This window comes from Diplotaxodon limnothrissa, linkage group LG20, assembly GCF_057381915.1.
Source record: "Diplotaxodon limnothrissa isolate DT_005_m linkage group LG20, D_limnothrissa_male_GT1.1, whole genome shotgun sequence".
In the NCBI taxonomy this organism is placed as follows: Eukaryota; Metazoa; Chordata; class Actinopteri; order Cichliformes; family Cichlidae; genus Diplotaxodon; species Diplotaxodon limnothrissa.
In genome coordinates, this window is record NC_140615.1 from 6,436,341 (window position 1) to 6,459,988 (window position 23,648).

Here is a 23,648-nt window from a genome sequence, read left to right on the forward strand (position 1 = left end):
GCTTGCCTATAGGAGATGTTCCATCTTGAGCTCATCCACACAGGATAAATAAGTCAAAGCAGTAGGATATATGTCCTTTTATTGGCTGACTTGATCTCCGAGGCATCTGTAGTGGGGGGGAAGCTGTCTCTGTGGTGCGACTTTGTGGAAGAGTCTTTGCCATCATTCACTTTGAATGCTCCTTTTATGACTAGTTTTTTTAAAAACCTCTTTTTTTAATGCAAGGTATCAGGAGTTATGGCCTGTCCATGCAAATTAGGAAATTTTGACAGTTTGTTATTCATGACGTCGCCTTTTTAAACACTTAAAGCTAATAAATTTCACTGTGACAGGCTGCTCCAAAATTGCCACTAAATATTATTAAATATTTTAACAAGTTCCTTGTAAATATGCCTTAAATGTTTGAACGATGGGCAGGAAGAAAAATGGCTTTGCATCAACTTATTAGAGGCTATAAAAGTGGCAGTGATTTATCATGGATGTGGAACAACTCAGGCCATCTTTTTTTCTTTCCTTTTTTTTTTTGTTTTGCTTGTTCTGTTGGCTTGCTTTGTTCTGGTGTGCACGTTAAAGAGAGTAACATCGTATTAAAAGCCTGCGCTTTTCATGAGTCGTGAAAATGTTAGAAGCAGAAACTGTTACGGCGTAGTCCTTGAAAGACAGAATGATGTATGGCAACAGCATTTTAAAGTTTTTAAAGCTTTTTATAGCCATTAGCAGTTCTACGTTTTGTGATGTGGCTGGCTCTAACAGTGTGTTTATGGAGAAATCCATCCGACGTGTTATTTCACCCACTCAGGCTTTCTAATTATTTTCTTTGATTATTCGTGTCACTGTTTAAAGAGACTAAATGTTGGCAACAGCGAAATGCTACGTCTCTGCCAGCCAACATACCTGTCACACTTTTAAAAGAAAGAAACTAAATTCTGTCTGTTGTCTGTTTTCCAGCTTGTAGACGAACTGTACAGTAGTAATTTTCTCTGGTATTATGTGCCAGAATTGATTAGACTCTCTTTAATTATCTTTAATCTTTTAATTACAAATTCAAGCGACAAAGTTTGGTTGAACGGTTTAAAAACGGGTTGAGATGTGAGGCAGTCTCGTGGTTTGTGGTGCACCTTTCTGTTGGTTAGGGTTCAAGCTTTTGGGGGCAAATCAGGGTCATTTAGAGTAACAGGTTACAGAGGATTTGTTATTTACACTGAATATATGCAGCAGCCGGCTTTTTTCTTCATTGTTTCGCAACTTAAAGCAGATTCTTTATGTTTTAAATTTCAGTTATGATCGAGTTCAACGTTATGTTATTTATTAACTCTTCAGAAATGATTCCAGCCAGGGATCACAAAGGAAGAGAAGAACAATTTAAATCATCACTTGGCACTAAATTATAACACACATAAACATTTAGTGAAAACACTTCTATATTGAAAAGGGCTGACTGTGCAGTTACAGTGCTTCAGCATCATTGTTACTGGGATAAAAGAGCTACCAAAATAAAAAAAAGCCTAGTTCACATTTCTGTATGTGAACATCTGCTTCCGTAAGTCTTTCAGAGTTTCGCTGTTTGGTTGTGATTTGCCTTATTTTGGAACTGAAGCACCAAAGCTGTGCGCAAACTTTCGAGCTGTGTGTTACGGCTTATTGACACTGCAACGGTTTAATTGCAGATGTGAGGTAAAAAGCCGTCGCTGAGGTTTCATTGGTTGTGTGCGCTTATGTTCTCTTGCTGCCTTTGTTTTTTCTCGTGCTCCTTTTGGGATAATTAGACATAAAGAAGGCAATCACGGGTCATATAATCTACACACCACTTACTGTTCTGGTTAGGAGCCACCGCACTATTCTACAAATCTCGGTGCTGTCTGCGCACATCACTCTTGCCCGTTAGTACGACGTGACGGCTGCCATGTCAGCAACATGGCACATCTCTGTTCTCTCTCTCGCTTGAACCCTCTGTGAGTTTTCCCTTGGGTTGGCAGAAAACGAGTGCCCCCCTCCTCCATGTCTGAGTGGCTATAACCTTGCCACCAGCTTGTGTTTGCGTGTCTTTGTTTTTTCTTTCCAACTCTAAAGACTTGAACAATGATGACTCAAGCCATGCAGAGTACACCACAGGGAAAATTCAGTGGGAATAAAAATAACAAGTGGATTTTTGACTGCGGTAAGATGTGAGCATGCTGGCACTGGGCTAAAAGCCTGAGCAGATTTTGCCCCCCCCCCTCGACCGTCGCACACACCACACACACACACCCAGTTCATTAGATTAGGCTGTCTCGTGTTCAGGAAGTGCTGAAAGGCACTGCAGATTGTATCTCCACAAAATGCTGTCCTTACGTCCAGAGACAGTTGCCAGTCCCAGTCTTTGAAATTCCAAAGTAGTTCTCAATCCAGTTAACGTCCGATATTGCGGTCGTGTCTTTGTGCTCCCCCTGCTGCTGAGGTTTCTTATTAGGAGGGTTAACTATGAGGATGCTGGTGTGTTGGTATTTCTGCGGTCGCTCATCTGCGCACCGCACATGAAGGTCTCTAAATTATTTACTTTCCTGACATCACCATATGGTGCTGTAACTTGTTTGTCTTGGAGCATAGAGGAGAAATGCAAGACATAGACAGATTTACTCCTTGCATGAATACATAGGAGACCCTCTTCAAACAATGCCTGTTTTTTGTTATTTCTTTTGCTGGGTGGGCTTTGTTGATGCAATTGTGCGCAACGCGCTACGAGAGTTCTCCTCTCATCTACTTGATAGAAAAGCGATAATAAACATAATTGGGCCAAAATATGGAGATGTTTCAAAGAGAAGACCAGAGGCTGCCGACACTTGTCTGCAGCGGATGGGGCAACTGAGCAAGAAGCTTGAAAGGCCTTGGAAAAATTGGGTCCTGATCTTCTTTGAAATGCCACAATTAATTGCTATGCGTTGTCCCCAATGCACGGATGATTAAATGTGCTCCTAAACTGCCCTGATTTGTGGGGGCACCTTGCCGATTTTATTTGCCACTGTTAACATTTTCATTCCTGCATTATGCATGGTGCTGTGGGGCAAGGAAGTGCTGCAAACAAATGGCCTGAGGGATCGGTGTAAACACATCGTGCCATAAGAGGGAGAAGACTAACAGTTCAGCACAGCCTCCCTCAGCCAGTCTTCACTGACAAACTAGACAGCCCCTCTGGCAGCTTTGCTGTACTCTAACAGATCAGTGTAAGTGCGACTGTGAATGTCGGTCAATTCAGATACTTAAACTTGCCGACTGAAAATTAGCTAAAGAATATGTGAAAACTGTTCAAGCAGGGCTGAGATTTGATGCATGGGAACACGTTCTTCTGTATCTTTATTAATCGACAATGAATGCATGTCTGATAGAATATTTCTGTCTAACTAATTGAATATGATCCCTCCTCCTTCATAGGCTGAGGTCACTTTCACTAGTTAATTCTGACAGGCAAAGCAATGTGGTGCTGGTTGCTTTGTGTTAAGGGATTTTAATTCCTCATTGCAATAATCAGTGAGTGATGGAAGCCCTAGTGTTATATGAAGGCATGCCAAATGACATGTGCTCCCTTTTGAACATGAAACACTACAGAGCAGAAATATGAATTTTCACATTAGCTGCATATTAACTCACTGATTAGGATTTACTTGATGTGAGATCTTGGCTGTTAGAAGTGCAACGCTGCACACAAGGCCTGTCTGAGTTGTCAGCTGTCATGGCATTGGACCAGAGCCTTACACTTGGCAGATCTCCACCCTCTCACCTCCGGCTGACAATGCAAATACAGGCAAACGATGTGTAGCTGCTGGACAGCACTGTATACCCTCATCCAATTCCTTATGGATAAAAAAACTTTGAGTCAGACGCTGATCACTAAAATGATCCTTTTCACTATGACAGCCTGTTGTTTTGACACTGGAGTCAGTTTTTTATATCACGTCATAAACGAGTCCATACTCTAAAGTTCCTACAAGCGTGGGGAGTTTTTTTTTAACCTAGTCCCTTGTCATCAAAAAGTAACTAATGCACAAGTCAGTGGAAAGAGGGCAGATATTGTTTTTTATGGCGTGACCTTTGAGGCATTATTATTTTTTTGATGAATAACTGTTTACTCTGAAAGCAGGCATTAAACAAGTTTTTCTTAAGTTTTGCAGTCATTGTCCCTGACACAAATGGCAAAACAAAAACACCTCATCCTGTTCATGAAGCCTGTTGACAGTGGAAATAGAAAGTCTGTTTAAGTGGACTCGAGGGTAGTGTTAAATACACGGTAACCAGTTCATTAGGGTGCCTTTCGGAGCATGAAAAATGACCTTTTCCCTTGTAATCGTAGGCTGAGTTCATAGATAGTTGACTGGAACGACAGCATACTGTATGTTGACAAGGATCACTGCTCCAACACCCGTCTGATTTCATTATGTGGAAAAAGGTTAGACAAATAACAAAATACATTACTATAATTATTTTTTTTAAAATCAAGTGCACTGAAGTTCATTTAGCTCTGTTTGCTTTGCCCTCATATTCTTTCTAGAGGGTCACAGCTGGGTTGGGTAATTTCTTGGACCAATTAAAGATTTCTTTTCAAGTTTCTCTTCTGCAAAATATTTATTTGTCAAGTACTTTGTGGCATATAATTAACTGAGCAATATAATCAGCTGTCTCTTCTCGTTCTGCTGATGGACTCCCGCTCCACCGTCTTGGACTGTAGCTGGCAGTGGTGAGCACAACAAAGACGACCATGTGATTCCTCATTCATTGCTGGAGTGAATGAGCAATCTTGTGTTCAGTCTTGCCGCCTGCGACAGAACATTTGACACACTTGGCTGAGACATTTTGGATCTAGCAGAAGTTGCTCTTGCAAGTCAATGTAGAGCAAATGCTTATTCTTCGTTTTAGGGTATGCTAACCCACCTGCTGGGAGGTTACTATGCTTTGGTTTATATCTTTGATGAGGCTTGACACACACACAGAAGTTACACTGTAAAAACACTAATCTCTAATACACTAAAGCAAATGGCTAAAAAACTAAATGCACTTTATAGTCTCTTTAGATATTTTTGTTTCTTGCAGTTCTAGATTGCAATCATCATCAGAAATTCCCGTCTCTGTAGTGTTTTGATAAAGCAAATGTGGTTAAAAGACTGAAAATATTTAAGGTATCTGCAAATGTGATGCACATCTGTCAAACAGCCCAAGGGTGAAAACCAGCACATAAGAAGGCAACAAATGCTGATCCGGGACTTCTCTGCGGCAAAATAAAATATGGCTCAAGTTTTCATTAAGGTGCTATTGATTAGCTTTTCCTGGCAATGAATTATGGATGACATTAAATAAAAGGGAAAATATTTTTATGACTTTGCTTAGGCCATGCCAGATTCCCCCTTTGCCTCTTGTATGCTCGCCCTGACAGGCATTTTGTTTTCTCTCAAATTCTTGTGGCTTTTGTGAGACCTAGACCAAGTTAAAAAAAAAAGAAAGAAGCTATTTCACTTTGATTACCTTTTCCATTTTAGATATGTGTAAAATGATTAGGATTGCAGACTTCACAAAAGGGTCAAAAATTTGTCAAATTAAAAATGTTTAAAATCTCAAACTCCTAAAGGTCTAATCAGCTCTCTCTTTGTAAAAAAAAACCTCATTTAAAATGTAAAAAAAAATAAGTAGAATTGCATAAAAACAATTCAAAGTTGCCACAGTTCCTTTACATGCTCAGTTGTTATTGAAAACAGTTATTTTTTATGAGAGTTTCTCTGCTGTTTCTGATTATTCTTGTTTTCTTGTGTTCCAAGGATGCTAACTGTACCTTCAGATAGTCATTGCTACTATGAAGTCTTTGCATAATAATTCCTGCAAAATTATTTTCTTGATAGGATATCTTGAACTACTAAGTGAGAGGTGACAGAATCCTTTCTGATTATTGGGTCTGTAAAGAAAACAAATGCAGAAATTATTAGACAATCCTGTATGATTGAAAATCTTTATTTAGCTGTTACAGTGCACTCTCACAAATGTCGCTGCACTCCTAAGCTGCCTTAGGCCCGAATCCCACTAGGCATGGCTGCTTTGTGTCACACCGGCATAATCCTTCCAGTTCATCCCAGTGCACGTACAGTGAATTTCAGGAGCAGCACCGGCACTCCTTTGCACTACTAAAACTCTGTGCTGAACTTTTTTAGTTTTTTCTGTTGGAGCTGCACAAAAAGAGATGAAGTGCTGGAAGTCAGATACAAAAAGAACATGCAGTGAATTTTCAAAATAAAACATCCTGTGCACATTCAATGCTATACTTCTAAATTAGTCTGAGCGTGCTTTAAAGCTGCACGAAGGCCAGAACAGAACTAGGGATTCATCAATTTGACATTTGTATTGGGTGATGGTCCAATCTTAATATATAAAAAAAGAAGCTAGATTGGGTATCCTTGACAACGTGCTGATCGTTGAGCTGACCTTTTGAAATAAATTGATCTGTGTTTATTTTGTCATGTGGCAGCAGCTAGCCTGAGAGCAAACATGGCATGGCGAAAGCTAGCAGGTATTTCACCTTCGTTATGCCAGCGGCTTGCTTTTTTTTTTTTTTTTTTAACTGTAATGAGACTAGTGGAAATGAATTAGTTGATCAGCACCGGCACATTTTTGAATTTTTTTTATTGTATTTATGGATCTTGGGCATGCTGTCAAATATTATATTGGTAGCAGATTGTTGGAGCCTTTCCCAACTGGATACATCCTGAGTAGATCACCAGTCTATCACAGGGCAAACACAGAGAGACAGACAACCACTCAGACTCACTCCCACAGCCAATTTAGAGTCACCGATTAACCTAGCATGCAGTGTTTGGACTGTGGGAGAAAGCTGGAGTACTCGGCTTCTCTCATGCAGACATCAGGAAGGCTTCTGGCTGACTGGTGGATTCAGACCCAGGAATTTCTGACAGTGAGGCAATGGTGCTAACTACAACACCACAGTAGATAGCAACTGAATGTTTCTCTTTCTAATAATTCTCTAAAATGATTTTTTTAAATGTCTAAATCAAACCTGATGTTCCTTTAACTATAAAGAATGTTTCCTAGTTTTTTCCTAGTCTGCTGATAGCTGAAATCAAACTATGGAACTGGAAAAAAGTAGGCTTGATGAATCCCAGGGCAAAATCAGAAAAAATGGAATTGCATCCCAAAAGTTGAACGTCACATCTAGTGTAATCCCGGGATTAACAGCAGAACTGCTCATTTACAAATACACAAACCTCTTTTACTCTTGGAAGTCATCAATTGATGACGTCCTGCTGAGATTTATTCCACATTTCCTTTTCTCTGGACGTCTTGTCTATTGCAAAGTTGTTGTTTTTTTCAAGTAGCTGTCCACAAATTCTTCTGCTGAGGATATGAAGGTGTCATGGGAGTCATTTAAAATTGTAACTGCTCCCTTATTCACAAGGGGTCGCCACAAGGGGTAGCTCGACATGTTTGATTCGTCAGATTTATTATTTAAAAAAAGAAAGAAAGAAAAAAACAAAAGACACTTTCTCTCTGTTATAGCAATGGCAGCAGTCACATTCACAGAGCACGCACAATCTTGGTTTTAGTTTTGACCTGCTATGCATCACAGGAATGTACTAACTGTTGGTGGTGGAGACTTTTATTAGAAATAATTACATCTGCCTACAGTAAATAATAGTTGAACCTGTCTGCCCAGTTCTGTCTTCTTAAACTTCTTTCTGCTTATACATCGTCTGTTTTCTTAAATAGTAGTTAACTTGCAGGGACAGTTTTCTTAACTGGAACTTTCTTTTCTCTTTTGTCTCCTGATTAAGCTCAGTGTGTTGAATTCTAGTATATGTGTTTAAGTATCTTGTACATTTAAGTCTAAATTTGTTCAGTTTATGTCTGCGTTAAGTTATTTTGCATACAAAATCTGCAAATGAACGAAATGATCTTAATGATAAAAAAATATGAAAGGGTTATTCTTTCATAAGCAGTAGTGCTGCTCAGATATTTGTGCATCTGACCAACAGGTTTGCCCATGCAAGATTCGCAAGAGCTAGAGATCTCATATTTTAAATGGCAAGAAAAATGGTCTGTTTAGAGGTATGTCTGAGAATGAGCATTCCATTCACATTGTATGCTTGGTTTCAGTAGACACAGCAGACAAACAAAAAAATATGTTCCTGGCATTTGCGTCACTGAAAAAAAAAGTAACTGCACCTACAGGTTTTTACAATACGGGCTGTATGAGTTCTTAGTATTTTCTCTTCCCTGAATTATTATTGAATTCACAGAAAGATATGATTTACAAAAAGAACATGAAAGGCATAATATTATGTTCCTTTTGTGAACAAATTAGTTTCTCAGGGCCAAAAATCCTCATATAAACAGTGGACTGAGTGCAGTTTTAAGTCAGGTGAAAGGTAGTTCTTTAGAGTTAGACTGATGAAATATATTTTGGGGGAGTTGTTTGATTCTCTACAGATCACACAGAGTAAATAAGTTGTTTTTAAATCATTCATTTACTTAATTTTGACAAATTTACATATTCATTTACTATCTGATGTTTCAGCAGTTAAGTCATTATATTATGGTTCTTCAGTTTGCTAAACAGTGTTAAAGTCAGTGATATGTAAAGCCTGTAGAACCTGCCTTATCTATCCTTAGGTAGCTTTGCAGTCACTAGCCACTTTATTAGGTACACATAGTTATTCTTGGTCCAAGTGGGTACTAACAAGCCTTCTGAACTGCTTTAACTTCAGTGATGGAAACGTTCCTCTGAGATTTTGGTCTATCTTGACGTGATATTGTCACACAATTGCTGCAGCTTTGCTGGCTTCAGCTCTATGATGCAAATCTCACCACATCCCAAAGGATTGGGATGTGGTGAGTATAGAGTACAGTGAACTCAAGAGATGTATGTGCATTATCCTTTTGGAGACAGACGATGGGGTGGCTGTAGCTCAGGTGGCAGAGCAGGTCAGCCACTAATCAGAAGGTCGGTGGTTCGATCCCAGGCTGTACCCTGGCTGCATGCCAAATATCCTTGGGCAAGATACTAACCCCGTGTTTGCCTACTGGTGGTGGTCAGAGGGCCCGGTGGCGCCTGTGTCCGGCAGCCTCGCCTCTGTCAGTGCGCCCCAGGGCAGCTGTGGCTACAATGTAGCTTGCTATCGCCAGTGTGTGAATGTGTGTGTGAATGGGTGAATGACTGAATGTAGTGTAAAGCGCTTTGGGGTCCTATGGACTAGAAAAGCGCTATACAAATGCAGGCCATTTACCATGGGCACATTGTGGTATATAAAGAGATGGACATGTTCTGCAACAATGCTCAGGTAGTATTTTTTCCAATATTCTGTTGTCTGATTTTGGTGAGCAAATTGTAGCTTCAGTTTTGTGTTCTTAGCTGGCAGGAGTGTGGTCTTCTGCTGCTGTGTGCTCAGAGATGCTCTTCTGCATATCTTGGAAAGACCCTGTCTACATGCTTAAATGCTTTTGGTTATTGTCCAATTAGATATTTGCATAATGAACGCTTGAACAGATGAACTAGTGTATCTACTGTGCATTTATTTTGAAACATTTAAAGCATGAGAAATCACCCAATCTCTATGTATCTTCCGTATATACAGCGCTTAACAAATTTGTTTTAGACCACCACCCAATTTAAGGTTTATGTCACAGCTGCCCTAAATTAACAGTAATGACAGTTGACAAAATTAGAGTAAGCAAAAGCACATTATTACTTTTTGATTAAGATGCCAAGTTAGTTATTTACATGCATTCCTGAACAAAAAAAAATAGATTTAATGGTTGAATGTCATTCATTTGTGATTTCATTGTGCCACCTCAAATTAGGGTATAAAAATGTGACTTGAGCAATTCACATTCAAAAACGTTTTTGAAAAACTTCTAAAAGATGTTTGTTTTCTTATTCTTACAGGTTGGTATAATAAATTTGTTAAGCACTGTATTCCTACTGTTGCCACAAAACATTTACCAAGAATAGGTTAAATAAAAAAATATATTTTTAGCTTACCTACTTACACATCTTGCTGTGGTGATCATAGCGTTTATATATATCTGTATCTCTTCCCTAACAGGAACACCAATCTGAAATCACCTTTACATGAACATCGTCACACGTACGGCAGTCATTAACTGCATTAAATGCAAAATATTTTAAAATACAATTCTAAATCCTAATTCTTTGGATTTTCCTATATGGTGTGGTGATTTCATCATCCCCCTGTGAGTGCGATGTTACGTTCTCTGCTTTTGTTTGTTTCACGTGTCACATTCAGTGTGCATTGCCCATATGTAACTTAATGGCCACCGAATTTGTATTCTCTAAAGAATTTTGTTTGTGTGACTGCTAAATATGGAGTGAATTATTTGGAAAAGGGCTAATTGGTCTAATTTGTTAAGAAACCTGAAGCTAGTCATCAGTCACAAAACCCCCTTTTCATGCATCAAACATCCCAACAGAAAAGAGGAGAAGAGCAAAAGCCGACTGATTTAAGTGATATGTTTTTAAACAGATGGCTATTTTGCTATTTAATGCAATTTACAAGATACAATCCTTTGAAATCTGACTTTGGTAGTTCATTAACTTGCCACATAATGAGTGTCGAGAAAGGACAAGTGTGGTACGAAGCTGCAGTACGTAGTTAATAGAAAATCTTTTAGAAGTGACAGCGCTTTATAAAAGAGCTCCATGACTGCTAGCTGTTGTTCAGTGTTCAGACTGCAGGCACTTAGCGCACCAGGTGTTTTGCCCAAGATTTTTTCCACAAGACAAATGGAAAAGTGCCATATCCTTTAAACATCCCATTAATATGTCTTATAAGAGTCACCGCAACTGAGCACCAAAAGCTCAGTTTTATTACAGTTTCTTGTCTTTGTCAGGCATAGCTTCCAGTTTACGTTTTCAGGTAATTATAGCGTTGTGCACACTAGAGTGGCACAAATTAGCACTTTGGGCGAAGAATCAGTTGGCTGGATGCCCATCATTGCTTGCATGGCCTGGACATGACAAACACAGAAGCACAAATGCCTATAAAAGGCATCCAAAGTGTGACAACATTTTGAAGACGTTATTTATTTATTTTTTTTAAGTAAAACTAAAAGACTAACTGCGGGATTACCGCTTTTGATTTTAAAGACCAACATTGGGTAAAGTCCTGTTTGTATATTGAGTGAACCCTGCAGAGTCGTGTGTGAAAACAGGCCTTTATAGAGGGTCAACTTTTTTTTTCTCTGTTCTTTAAGCTCGTAAATAAATGTAGCAGGGAAAAAAAAAACTTTGTTGCAATAAATGAAGGGAGAGGACACCTTAAGAAGCTGAGTCTGGTCTGAGGCTTTGCCTGTGCCTAATGTGTGAGGAATAATGCACGATGTTTGATGTGGTCTGAATAGTTCTTCTATCACACATGCCATGAAAGAGAACTCATGGCTGTACTGTATACTGTATGCAATTCCTCTTTATTACACGTGGAATTTCCTCCCAGATGATTGAAGTATCAGCATATTGCTGCCATATTCCCTCCCACAAGAGCCTAGAGTTTTAATAATTTGCAGAATGAAGGGGGGTAGGGGGGTTGAGAGGCTATCAAAGTGGCTTATATTTGTTTAATCTCTGAAGGACTGCCATTCACAAAGTTTTCCAGAAAAAGACAGGAGTTCATAGTTCTCTCTAAAAAGCAGTGTCGAAAGCCGGCTAAGCTGCATCAAACGTAGGTAGGATGCGTACACAGTGATCGATATATGCCGAGAATTACTATATGTGCTGTGTTTACAGTATGATCATGTGGTGGAAAAATAACAATAAGTAATCTCATGTCATTCTGCTGTTCTATGCAAAGTTAATGTAATCCTCTAATGTTTAGTATAACGCATCAATCATGCAAAAATCTATTGTTGCATTAGCCTTGAAAGAACAATAATAATAAAAATGCTATAATGGTTTTAGCTTCCTTTCCATAAATCATACTTGGAGGCTGGGGAGGGGGGTATCTTAACTTGCCATTTCAGCTCATCTGAGCAGTTGAAGTGATGCTGAATACTGATAGGATATTGAACAATAACCAGAGCTGCAGTTGGTCACTTTCAACCTGAAGTGGTATGAAATACTGCACGACACAGTCAGTGGCTGCTTCTAACTGAAGTTGACCCAACACCTTCTGCAGTGACATAAAGCTGTTTTCTGTTCGATAGCCTCTCAACAAAGGACTGTAAATCAGGAGTAAATGCATAAAAACAGCGAGCAGCAGAAGATTTACTGTAACTCTGCGAATCCTTTTAAACAAATATTAAAATAAGGGCCAAATCAGGCGGATCATCTTTAAGCGGGTCGTGCTCTCTTCAGCTTCGAGGCGAGCCACAGTAGCTGACAGGATGGTGGAATTTACATCGTTAATAACATTTAATTAATGCCGCAGCCCTCACTCTGAAGATAGGTTATGTTGTCAGTGTAAGTCTGTGATGTATGGATAAAAATCCGAAACGAACGAGCACGTCACTGAAGCACGGCGTCCTTTACCATGATTAAACAAAACATTGAGACGCACAAGCGACTGAAAAGTGCTACAGTTGAGCAAATCTCCCGTGTCGTCATTCAAAAAGTCATGTGGCAAAGCACGTACGTATAGAGAGAATTGCTGAAGAGCACAGCTTTCAGATTTGATGAGTGGAAGTGCATTTCTACCATGTGGTTTCAACCTGGGACCTTTACAAGTGCTTGTCGGAGTAGTGCTTAGAGTGCTGCCTGAAGAGGCTTTTCGATTTCACAGAGAATACACTCTTCCCAGGAAGTGGGTGGAGAAGATAATTCTGCAAAAGAAGAAGGGAAAGGAAAACAAAAAAAAAAGAAAACTGGAGAATTAATAAACCTTTTTAGTTGGCATAATCACTCATTTTGAACTTAAACTGAGCAGAGCAACAAAACAAATCATTTTTGGGGAAAGAATACATGTATTTTAATGCCCTCAAGCAAAACTAATTAAAGACGACACCTCATTTACATAAATAAGCATTATAATTTGCATGCGTGCACAAGGGAATAGAGTCAGAAAAGAAAGCAATATTTTGCAGTCTGCTAATTTCATTTTATTCAGGATTTAAGCTTAATAAAGATTCATTTTGGAGGGGAAAGGAAAATAATCAAAGAGGGAATTTGAACTATCTCCAAAGATGCAGCAGCCTACTATTCAAAGGGCTCCTTCCGAGTCACCAGATGACTCCTAATCTGGAGTGGCACTTCCTGGCCGAGTTCCAACACCAACTCCTTGAAAGGTAAAGAAATTTTAGAGCCCAATTTATTAGTATGCAGTTCTGGCTTCGGGTGGAGAATTAATGGCGGTGACTGATAATGACTGTAATCGTGGCACAAATGGGGTGTTGAAATAGCAAACAACGGGCACAAGGCATGTAATGGGGATTTTATTAATTACCCAAGGTCCCTAGCATGAGCAGTCTCCAGGATTTACTGTGGCCGTGCCAGCCGGTCGAGAAGGGGTCGGCCAGTCTAATCTGACAATGAAAGGGTCACTACAGAGACTGCAACATGCGCAAAAGGGAGCAACGTGGCCGGCCTCCTACACGTGCCTTAAAATGACTTTGTAATGTTATGAAAGGCACTAATATTGAAAAGATGAGAGCGGCTGTATTCATTTTGGTTTTAGAATCTTTTTGCGGATTCAGCAAATGTTTCAACAAATGCGAAAACGGATCAAAGAGGCAAGATCCAAGTCAGATAAATTGTCCCCTTTCATCAGAGTGTTTCAATTAAAGTGTATTGTAAAGGCATTCACCTGAACTGCAGTAAGCTCCCTCTGTCTCTTTGTTGACTGTAAGAACAAAAAAAATCAACATATGGTACCGCTGTCAGGTAGGATAGCCCATTCGCACATCAGCTCATCAACAAGAGAGGATTGATTAAAAGTCCTTTTTATTACTCACTGCATCCTTAATGGACGCTAGACTTTCAAAATGGAAGAAACAATTAGAGTTTTACTGCTTTGTGGGCACTACTGATTTATATAAATCACTGCACGGGTGTAAATTTTCCAATAAAACACTGTACCACTCCTAGCATACATAATCAACACGTCCATTCTTGGTACACACTCCAGACTTGAACAATCTCTTTAAACTGGTAGGACTCAAGCTCACTCAGTCAGTAGACTGTCTACTTGATGGAATTTAACTGTTTCTATATGGTTTACCATAACTACTAGTATACATTTGCAAGGCAAACAAACACAGGGAGACTGTTTACTTTGTATTTCAGTGCTGTACAAACATGAAATTAGAGTTTGCTCATTCATTTAATATGAAAACCAGCAGTTAAATCCAAGCCCGGTTAGGTGAGCGTCATTTTCTGGGGTGATGCGGTCACTGTGACACAAAACACTCACTCAGCTATTCAGGGAGTACGTTTTTGTTCTTCTGTTTTATAGCTTACTATATTAGTGTCAACAAAGAGTATGAAAAACAAAATCAGGCAAAGAAAGTAAGGTGGGTCAGCTGCATATTGCATTTATGGGAGATTACATTATTTGCAATGGTGATGTCGTTTTGCTAAAGCCACGTTGCGTGACAAAAGTGGGTAGTGCATATTTTACAATGTGTTTATCTAGTACTCATGCCTAAGGGTAACATAACCACAGAAAATCTCACCTTGCAGGTTCAGATTTTTGCTTTTTTTCCTCTCTTGAAGGTACGTTTTTTTTGGCCTTTTTCCAGATTAAGCTGTTAACTGTTGTCTTGTTAAATGTTAACGAGTCATCTCCACATTTTATCAAAAGGTTTCACAGTCACTTAATAGTTAACACATTTCAGCCCCTGGGATTGTTGTTTTATCACCAAAATCAAAATATGCACTTTTTCAGAACCGTCCCTCATTCACATGTTCTGACAAGGTGTTCTCAAGTTCCTTGGCTCTAGGTTGTATTTGCAGTATTATAGTGTTTTTCAGAACACCTTGATACTTAAAATCATAACAAAAACAGCTGTACAATTTGCAGGGAAATTCAATACTCTACAGAACTGGCCTGTAAATAAAGATAAGATAAGATAGATGGATAGATAGATGCTTTGTTGCTCCCACAAGATACATTTTTGTGTTAGTATTAACAGTTCTTGTAAATGTTGATGTCATTTATTTAAAAAATTAGTTCTCTACACTTTCTTTCTTATTTTTTGGATTTGAATGTATTTGAATTTTTTGAACAATTCTGGTAAATGTTAAATATTCTGCGTCAGTGCCTTCTCTTTTGTACTTTACTATTCATAGATGAGTCATGTCTGTAATGGAAAATACCGTACCACAAAGTACAAACCTAATTTACTTGTGAAATACCCATCTTTAAGTTCTGTTTTGTTGTTTTCTGTCAGTGTTTTTTTCTTTTTACCTCAAGTACCTGTTCCATGGGTGTGTACATTTTTTCACATCATGAGGTCATGTGTGAAAAATGTACTGAAAAACAGTCATGCCATAACAAATCAAAACCTGTTTCTACGTAATGATCCAGATATTTTAAAAAAACAAAACAACCAAAAAAAAGCGTCTCTATCTTAAACACGCACGTCGAATGTTTCTCTGAGCTTTTTGCTTGTTTTTGCTCCTCCTCTTGTCCTGCCTTTGAGTCCAGAGGGGAGAGACTTTGAAACTAAAGTTGGCAGCATTCCTCGGCAGTGACACACGCTGAAGTATCACTTTATTGCTCACTTTTAGAAAACACCAAAAACACAAAGAGCTCAACCAGATGTTCGAGTTCTGCTCTTAAAAACAGAAGTGTAAACACTCGCTGAAAGAAAAAAAAAAAAAGAACTTCCAACTGTTCATTTTTTTGACACGCTGTGCTGTTTTGTGTGCGTGCAGCCTAAAAATTAAAGGCAGACCAGAAAACGAATAATTTCCCTGTTATTGCTACAACCCACTGTGATTGTGTTTCATGGTAGTCGGAAGTAGCAGACCCGTGGGTGTTGAGGAGGAGATCCCTCTGTGTTCCAGCGGTGTCTCAGACAGGCGTGTTGCCTCACCTGGTGCTGTGTTTACCTCAGATGGTAGGATTAGGAAGCAGCCATGTGGAAGATACGACTCTAATCCATCGTGCCTTTGCTTGGCACTTAGACATGGCCCTCTGCAACACTTCCGCTCTCCTAAAGTTAGAGCAACGCCCTTAAGGAATGTGAGAAATATCAGCACCGTTTCAAGACTCTTGAGCATGATGCAGCCATGTGGGGTTCAGCTTACCTCGTGGAGGAGGTGGGCGTATGTATGGGTATGGGTGCTGATGATGGCAACCATCAACCAGATAGATTCAGATTTATTGGATGGATCTGGGCATCGTTATTTCTCTAGGCTTGTGCCTGGCCTCTACGGCAACGAGATACTTTCGTTTTCCTTTTTTAAATTTTTTCCCCTCATGTGCACAAAACCCTTTTTCAACGTAGAGTAGCAGATAAGCTGGTATCATGAAAGAAAATCTCTTAGTTAGATAAAATCCTGAATGTTGTCTTTTTAAACTTGCCGACATTGATTAGGCAGTGATAAAAAGCTCATAACCTGCAAGAGGGAAGGCTGACCTCTGCATGCTCACAGTCTGCTGCTGCACCCCAATCTTATATACTATAACTTACTGAGCTTCCACGTTTACAATACTGATATTTTTCTGTCTGGCGGAGTTTCTTTCTTTCTTTCTTTCTTTCTTTCTTTCTTTCTTTCTTTCTTTCTTTTTAAAGAAATTTCAGGCAAAGTTTCATTTTTTTTCTGCAGAGATGGTTTTAAGTATAAATTAATAAAAATAAAATGAAGTGCAGCTGCCCGTTTGTTTAAAAGCTATAATGGCTTTGCACTGAATGATAAATGCAGTTGTTTAAGGCCGAAATACTGGCTTGCGATAACTTTGATATCTGATTTTCCTTTTTTTTCACACACAGTGCAAAGGACATAATCAAATCTATAAATGAATATGCATTTAATTTACATGTTAAATGTTTTATTACCATTGAAGAAAGGGAGCTACAGTGTTTTTCTTGTGCGTTTCAGAGGACTTGCCCTTGATATCGTGGCCAAATCACCACCCCAATCACAAATGGTGGAAAGCAAAACTCTTATTTATCCAATGTACTGATAATTAAGCTGTTCTCATTAGTTACATAATTGGAAATGTAATTAGCAATAGTAATAATTATTGCATTTAATACCTTTTCTCTTTTAGTTATCAGGCTCATTCAAGCTGGTAATTAGCAGTCGTGAGAATTCTATACTTTCGTCCTAATTCATTTTGGTCGGCAGTTATTTATAGTGTATTTTATATCAATAAATCATTACCATATCCATTTAGATTTTTCAGTAAACATACAAACACCGTGCTCACTCAAATGTTTGTTTCATGTTTTGTGTAATAACAAAGCAAAACTCTATCTGCATAGTTGCAGTTCTACTTTGCCTTAACTAAGCCTTACAGTGAGACGCCTGACAGAGCTCAGCAGCGAGGTTCCGAAAATGGAAAATCTCATTCATATTTTCCGTAAGGATTTTGATTATGAGCAGTAATGTTGTAACCATCCAAAGCAGACTTACTCTGAGCTACAGCATTGTGAAATGATGGCACGCGCTCCTGTAGAAACCACAAGTCTGTGCGATATCCACCTCGTTTTAACAAAGATGCAGTTTATTCTCTCCAGAGTATGCAGTCGGTTCTGTTCGTTAGCTGTCAAGCAGCCACGGTTTTCAAGATATCGTGCTCAAATTTTGTGTCGTGGTAAAACACGAGCTAATTTAATTTTGGTGAAAATCAGATCAAGGTCAAGTTCACATGAAATGTATAATTTATTTATGGGTCGTCTTCAAATTTCACAACAATATTCTAGGAAGTTGTGGCCTTGAGTACCGGGCTGTTTGCACCCCAGGTCAAAGTTGACCTTGAAAAAACTTTTAAAGAAACCACAATGGGCATCATGTCATCTGAGTGAGCTGTACAACACACGACAACATCACAGCGATTACATAAAATTTAGCAAAATCACACATGGCACGAATATGTCTTAAAATCTCAAATTTGATGCCGAAGAAGTCAGCTAATTCTGCTTCAGTCACATGGCTAAAGATAATAAAATATATAATTTTACTATGTAATGCTTTAAGGTCATAGGTCAAAGTTCAGATATCTGGGTGTTGTTATAAAAGCAGGTTGACGTCAGGATGTTGTAATAAAAACATCATAAAACATCAGTGTTTTAGAACAGCCCTTTGAGGCGAGTCATTCTCTCCGAGTGCGCTTGTTTGCAAAGTCATGGAAAGGACTAAACTAAAAACAGCGTCATCTCTGATCGGTGGACGCCGCTGTTACCATGGAAGTGTCCAAGCCCAACAAACCAATTTAAGAAACTGCCGAAGAGGTGTTTGCAGTCAGGGATGATATTTTGATTTATGCTTTACTACACAAAACACAAAATGCAAATTAGATTCGAAACTACTATTAATATTTAACACTATTATTAACCATATAAACATTATGATAATGATAAGGTTTGATTTTCAATAAAGCTTAAAGATACTGTGGAATCTGGATACTGTGGAATTTGCAATGCATTATGGGATGAGTAATGCCTTTCAAGTAATCATGTAAACAGTCTTGCACCTTGGTCTTTTTTTTCCCCCTTTATTTTTTCTGCATATCAAATCTTTTTATGGTCATGATTCACTCATAGCTGGTTGTCTTGGTTCAAGCCTTTAAACTCTTTAAATCAGGATTTTCGTCAATAAATGAAAATGAATGGGAAGTTCACTTCTGGAGCCAAAGCCTTTAGAAAACGGGGTACTGATATGCTTGTTTTGTTTGACCGTCATAAAACGAGTTGTTTCCCCTTTATTTACCAAAACCAGCTGCATCGCTGAATGCAAAACTGCTCCACAGAGAGGTTTCTACACAAAAGAGAAAAAGAAGTTGATTTTGATTTGAGAAGTTTGGTTTTAAATACTGTATATTGGACATAAAAACTAAATTTTATATAAACTTTATTGTCCCATAGATTCACACATTTGAGTGACTTGGTGGTTTGAAGATATTAACCTCTACATTCAGTTTGTTATTTGCAACATTGGTAATGGCATCTTTGCTGCAATCTGCGCAAATGCTTTAAATCTCTTATTTCAAAGAAACTACATGTGATGTAAACGGACTATATGTGATGTAAACAGCTGTTTTATGTTTATCTACAGAAATCAGATGGCAGTAGAGTGAGCATCGGCCAGAGGCGATAACTCCTCAGCGGATTAGTCTTCAGCAGACATTATTCAACAGGAAGGTGAGTCTTTAACTTTTATTCATGCACCATTTTTATGTGGTATAGCAAATATAGGTAAAAAAAGAGACTGCCACTGGCTTTCCTCCCTGTCTTTGACAGATCGGCCCATGTGATTTGTAATTCAATTGTATACCAAAAAAAGAAAGAAAAAAAAAAAAAAGCAGTTCGCACATTTGTCATTAGTTTTCTGTTTTCTTCAGTGGGAAACAAATTATTGGATAATTGACTTTCGCAAAACACAAAATGTGTCATGCAATGTGCGGTATTGCTGTCTTTGCTCCATGTCAAAGTTGCACCTCTGTTTCTTGGAGCAACTTAATTGTCTCAAACATGCACAGAAGCAGCACGTTCGAGTCATGATACCCCAAGGCATAGATTAATTAAGCTATGAAAACCTATGAGCAGAGAGCATTCAGCAGGTGCCTGTTTGCCTTGGTATGGGACTTGTTTTTGGCAGTGGTGCAGTGGCTCATTATAAATCTATAATTAAGTTACAATTTTATTTGCTTTTTTTTTTTAACATACTGTCATAGGGGATCAACATGGCTTAAACTCTGATTCTGTTAAGTGCACTCTTGGCTATATCGCTTTTATGTCTTTATTCTTCCTCAGGAATTATGCTTTGACAAAAAAATGTGAATGAGAGGCTGAAAACGATACTGTGTGTGTCACTTAGTGCTCGGTATCCCACGCCTCCTGCAGGTGTTGATGTGATTCTTAAAATCTGCTGATTTGTTCTTAATCCAAAGCAAGCTGATTTGCCCACTCCTTTACCTCCTTGTATCTCGGCACATAAACAACCCCCCCCACCCCCTCTCCCCTGCTGGCTGAAAGGATGGTCCTGAGAACCCCCCACAGTTCGACTCATCCCGTGTTGGGCATGTTGGCAGAGCTGGGTGATTGCGATGTAGCGGCTCTCTCAGGCCAACATCTGTTGTTCTGAGTCACCTGCCAACAAAGAGGGAGGGTGAGCTGCACAGTGAGGGGCCTGAAGGAGGGATGAGCAGGTCTGCGGGGGAGAATCCCCGTATCTGCAGGGTGGTCAGACTGAATGAGAGTCACCACCACGGCGGTAGTCTTTGCCAAGAGCTTCCTCAAGCTAACAATGTGGCCTGTGGAGGGGCAGACTAGGCAGGAAATTGAGGTTAACGACATTGTTACATATTAAGCAGGGGTTGGCTGCCTCCGTAGGCAAATCCTTGAATAGTCAAGCATGTTATTATTCACACCTGAAATCTATTAAAACTCACACAGTGTTGGTGGTTCAGTCAAAATATCCATTTTTAGTAATGTAAAAAAACCCCACATATTTTTGGTATTGCGCTGGAAAGCTTCCTCAGAGTTTTGAGTTTGAAAACCATAGATTCAAAATAAAAGTTTAAATTAGTTCTCATGTTTCAAGTACCATTATATCTGAGTGACCAGGAGATCACTGCGGTACACTTGAATCTGAATTGAATAATACATCTACAAACTCTCTTCAAGTGAAGTGACTAGTCATCAGTTGTGACTGTTATGAGTGTTTTCACAGGTGGTAATTGTGCACTACAGCACAGGTCTGTGCTTTAGCTTTCATAGCTCAGTCCTTACAAGTGAATCTCCACACTTTCCTTCACTCTTTCCCCCACTGTGCTTTGCCCAGGGGAGAGACGCCTTCTACGTGTTGTAATAAGGGTAGCTGATATAATGAAGGTCATTGTAATCAGAGCTAATGTGCCAAGGAGTCAAGACACTGTAGCTTTATTTGCCAGCAAGGCCCGGCATTTGGTACCCATGGGGATCAGGCTGATAGTGTTATCTTTGCTAACCTGACTCTAATACAGGCCTTGCTCCGCTGTTTGTGTCAGCGTCGGAGCTGAACTTTTCCCAGTGATCCCCTCCATGTGTGGATGGGCATGGATTGGGCTCTACTCTGTTCCATCCTGGTTAAATCCCATCCCAAGGTGTTTGGCTTCTCTCAGTTCACGTTCTGCATTTAGCGAGCAGCGCTCCCTCTCTCTGACTGTCGGACTTGGGAAAACAGGCTGGGCTTCAATGGAATGTACTTGACATAGAAACATTACATTGGCATCTGTTGAGAACTAGCTCGTAAGACATGACCTCTAAATCTAATCCTGTCCCTCAGGATATGCAAATGTCCTCAGCTCAAATTTGATTTGTTTTTGACTGTTCAGGACACGACCGTTTGTTTATAACCGTTATCTAACACAGCGGCAGGACAAAGCCGTGTTCGGTAGACAGTTTCGATATTATTTTCTTGTAAAAATTTACCTTAAATGTTAGAATTAAAATTCTTCTTTCTTCACCAAGTATTCGGTAGAAAGAGCTGACCTGAAACGAGTTTTAGTTTCAACCAGGAAGTGAAAACTTTATGGTTAATACCGTGTTTAGTTGCAGTTAAGGTTATTTGTAAAACTGACTGAACCGTTAAACATGTTATGCTAAAAAGTTTTTACAACTACAGATTCACAACTGTCTTCTCCATTATTGAAAATTTTACCTCGAGGCTCTGATGTCTGATATGTGACCTGATATTTATCTAGGAAAAAAGAAATACCCCATCCCTACTGGGCATCATCAGCAGAGCTTCAACATTAATTTCCATTTTTCTTATTTTTTTCATAGTCGCCTTTTAAACTTGGTGCTTTCAGTAGCAAACATCAAAGATCCTTTTTCCTATTCATCTGAGCACCTCCTGGAAAAAAAAAAAAGGCTATCCATATCTAACCCCATGAAAGTCCCCTGATCCCATCATTCAAACTTCCAAGCCTCTCTTTGTGGCTTCCTAGAGGACCACGGTGAAATGATCTCTTTTGTTTCGCATCATTAGTTCCATCTGTTGTGCGAGCAGGCCTGTCTGTTCCGGAGCATGGCAACGTGATGGTCGCCAGGGGCGATTGGAGACGCTGCCGTCCCGGTGGCTTGTGGCTCAACCTCTGCCACCACCATTGCCTTGTCCCTGATCCCCATGACACCATCCCATTCGCTTCACAGTTTCTGCTTATTTATTCATACATTTGAGCAGATAATAAAAACGTAAGCTTCGTGTACATGCAGTACTAGTTTACCTTATACACGAGGCCCCTTAGGAGAAGAGTTTGGTTCAGTTGGGACGACATTCATACAATCGTTTGCAAACAACATACAGATTTGAATCTCTATACCTCAAACGCTTAAATGTCCACTGTGTGTCAAAAACGAGCTTTAATAGGTCAGATTTTTGTGCTTATTTTCCTGCAGTCGGGAGTAAATGATGCGCCAAACAGATGTAGCATTTTCTCACAACAAGGAAATATTTTATTCATGATTTACATGAATGATAAATCTTCAGAAAGTCTTAGCGCTGATGGGCATACACAATTTAACATCTGTCTTCCTCAGAATAATTAATCGCTTACCAGAACACTCGGGACTCAGTTGGATTTTTCCTCTCACTTTACTTGGTCTAATTACTTCTTTAAAAGCAAAGCTTTCTCTAAAGCAGACTTGAATGATAAACACAGCAGCCGTACGCTCCGCAAAAGGAAAAGTTCAGGAAAGATGCAGGAAACGTCCTGCTCTCGCTTCTTAGTGCCGTGCCTGTAAAACCAAGCAAACCCCACCATACTTAAGACAGAGAAATGTGGCCATACATTCTAATTATAATTCGTAATTCCCAAATGAACATTTCCATAATGTCTCCCAAGTGAATTGCTCTTATCACCATAGTGTGAATGTACAGCACAAGGGCATCCGTGTGCATGTCAATGCGGAGATCGCCAGATAATTTTCATTGAAGATGGAGCCATCAAAGGTCATAGCCATCCGAATGACCTAACCTTGCAATGTAACACCTGGGTGTAAAAGTGGACTCATCCTATCTACTGGGATGGGTGTAATGTACCTCTAATGTATAAAGTGCGGAAATAAAATAAGAGTTATAGGTTGGTGGAGGAGGCTCAGTGTGGGCTAGAGAATACTGTAACTCTATAGGTTGAAATAGCTGTGTTGGTATCACCCGAGGTGACAGGCTATTGCCAAAGTGCTGTATTTGTTGGAACCATTATGAAATAAAGTGTGTGGAAAAGGGCAATATTCAGTTTGAATTGATTCTTGGAAAACTCAAGAAGTGAATATGCTTTCATTTTGATGGTATTACTATGGGCAAAATGTGTTGTGTCAGTTTCACCTCGCCATTACTTTGCTCCATTAAGGCAAAACCGAGTGATTTTATTTTTGCCCAGTCTATTTTCTGTGATAAAATGAAAATCTGAAAGCTTTATTAAGTCTGAGTGACACCTAAAGCTGAGAGCCAACAGGAAAATAAGTCATGTGGGATCTAGTTTCAGTTCATTTTTGCTCAATTCCCATCTCCTGATCAA

At 39.3% G+C, this 23,648-nt stretch overlaps 1 protein-coding gene across 2 annotated transcripts in view; it reads left to right on the top strand.

The window, feature by feature from the left end:
* Positions 1-23,648, top strand: part of casz1 (castor zinc finger 1) — a 170,106-nt gene that overhangs the window by 18,863 nt on the left and 127,595 nt on the right. For both annotated transcript variants that reach the window (XM_085343843.1, XM_085343844.1), the window contains one exon: positions 19,202-19,287. The gene's annotated coding sequence lies outside the window, so the exon portion shown is untranslated. The remainder of the gene's footprint in view (positions 1-19,201; positions 19,288-23,648) is intronic.